The sequence below is a fragment of the Ptychodera flava genome, chromosome 16 (genome assembly GCF_041260155.1).
Source record: "Ptychodera flava strain L36383 chromosome 16, AS_Pfla_20210202, whole genome shotgun sequence".
NCBI classification, from domain to species: Eukaryota; Metazoa; Hemichordata; class Enteropneusta; family Ptychoderidae; genus Ptychodera; species Ptychodera flava.
The window spans coordinates 3,799,206-3,801,802 of record NC_091943.1 but is presented as its reverse complement, the minus strand read 5'-3'; positions in this window follow the sequence as shown (position 1 = coordinate 3,801,802).

The following is a 2,597-nucleotide window of genomic DNA, read 5'->3' as shown; positions in this document are numbered from 1 at the left end:
GTACCCAAAGCTATGCGATACCTCATTTTAAAGCTTATTTTGTCTACTTTTCGAAAATGCCTGCTGTACTGTCAAAATCTGGCAGCGTTACCATGGAAACGGGCCTTAAACAAAGTGCATTAAATTCAACGTTTTTAACCATGTCTGCAATTCTTGATGGAATGGATTTGGTTTGAGTTACCAATTTGCTTTTGTGTGTTATATTATCATCCATACTGTAAAACAGAGTATTAATTATGAAATAAGTTTGCATAATTACTATGTCACGTGACCTTAAAACTGTTAAAATTGATATTAAACTCTAAATACGCGAGCGTGAGAGCGATATCATCTTAAATATGTTGAAACTGACCCATTCTACAGCTTGCAGTTGTAATTACATCTTTATAGTTCTATATTTAACTTCTCGACACCGCATCTCATAACTTTCTGTCACGTGACCATTCATGCACCCAAATATTTAGTGCGCGTTTGCTTTGAAGATGCGCGCGTGCTGAACAGCTGAATCACACAGCCGGCTAATTCAGGCAAACAGTCTCCTTTATTTTGCGCGCTTTCAAGATTTGTCGCTAAAAGTAAATACAATGTATCAAAGAACCTTTTGTTCTCGCTATTTAACGCGGGAAACCAGAGTATAAAAAGAGCAATTTTTCAGGTTGAGCCCAGTTGCAAGCTTGGCTTTTCAGGTGATACTTCGAGTTTCCCTGTGCTGTACGCATCGACCCTTCTTTCTCGCGGGTATTTTACGCGGGAAACCAGAGCATAAAAGGAGCAATATTTCAGGTTGAGTCCAGTTGATAGTTGTCAGCTTGGCGTTTTCAGGTGACGCTCTGTGCGCATCGAAACTGAATGCACTCTAAAATCTCCAAAGTTCACTTGACGATTTGACATTGCTTATCATAGACAACAGTCATGGCATCCAGCGAAAGTTTAGGGGAGAGCCCCTTAAAACTTGCTCCAAAACGGCGTAGATTCTCTACTAACTTTGCACGGTGTGTGATTTGCCAGCAAAGTCAAAATGAGAGTCTCAGTTTAGCAACACCAAAGGGAATAACTAGTTTCTTCCATGCTGCTGAGGTTAGGAGAGATGATGTGTTCATCCGCTTACGAGAAAAACTTCCAGACTTTAGTGAATCTACAGATAATGCGGAAATAGGATATCATAGAAAATGTTTGCATTCGTATGTCAGCAAGAGAAATCTATCTTTTCAAAAGTGTGCCGGGGAAGGTGAGCATGACGCACATGGTTCAGGGAACTTTTCTGATAAAATTTGCACTCCAGATATGGTATCAGGCAGATGTAACAGATCAACAGTTGAAAGTACTGACTTTTCAAATGTATAGTATGCCAAAAAGTATACCATAAAAAGGATAAAAAATTGCATAAAATAGAAACTTTTGAAAGGGGTGAAAATCTGAAAAGAGCTGCAGAAAGTCGGGGCGATTTAAAATGCTTCATAGAATTCAGCATGAAGATTTAATCGCAAAAGATGTCGTATATCATGTTGGGTGTCTGTCGACATATATCGGTAAGAGAAACATCAAAGCATCTGTTGCATCGACGGATGCAGAGACCGATCATTACCAAACTGCCTTGACATGTTAATCGGCGAAATTAACGAGGATCGTTCTCATCAAAGGGAAGGCACTGCTACTTTCAAACCTTTTAGAAAGGTTAAAGAGCTGTTGTCAAATGAAATGAATGCAGGCCACTACACAAGTTCCAAATTACAAAATAGACTAACGAAACATTATGGTGACGCAATTGCCATTCAGTCCCAACAGGGGCAAGGGATGTCAAATATAGTAATTAGCAGCAAAATTACACTTGCGGATGCTATCAGAGCAGCGAATGAGTTAAAACGAGATTTAAAAAATGAAAAATCCAAAGAAAGAAGTCATTCATTCATGGACGGAAGCCTAATAAATCCCACTTCTATTTTGTACGATGCAGCAACAATTTTGAGGGGTGAAATATCTGACATACAAAATGTAAATGAGTATCCCACTCCTGATGGTGTCAGTATACAAACTTCAATTAATCTCATACCAAAAAATCTATACCGTTTGATACTTTGGCTATAGATAAAAAGCATATGAATCAGCAAACCCGGATTACAAGACATCGGGTGATGTCAATAGAAAGTGCGTCTCAATTGCTGAATGTATTTTATTTGGAAATGAATTAATCTCACTCCTCAACATGTGGGTCTTGCAGTACAACTCCACAATGATTTTGGATCTAAAGCATTAATTGATATTTTACATGCCTATGGGTTTTCAATTAGTTATGACGAACTTCGACGTTTCATGACAAGTGCAGCTGAGCAAGAGATAAACAGGATTAAAGATGGTGTTTACGTTCGAAGTGAAATAATTCCCATTCAATCAGGTGGAAATTTAGTCCATGAAGGAGATGATAATATTGATATAAATGCAGAAACTATTGATGGAAAGAACACCTTTCACTCGATGGCCCGTGTTGTTTTTCAACAGCAATGTGTACCCCAAAATAAAGTATCTACTCCCATCAGTCGAGGCCAGTACAAATCCCTACATATGTCAGATGACATAACAAATCTTATGCAATGCGAAAC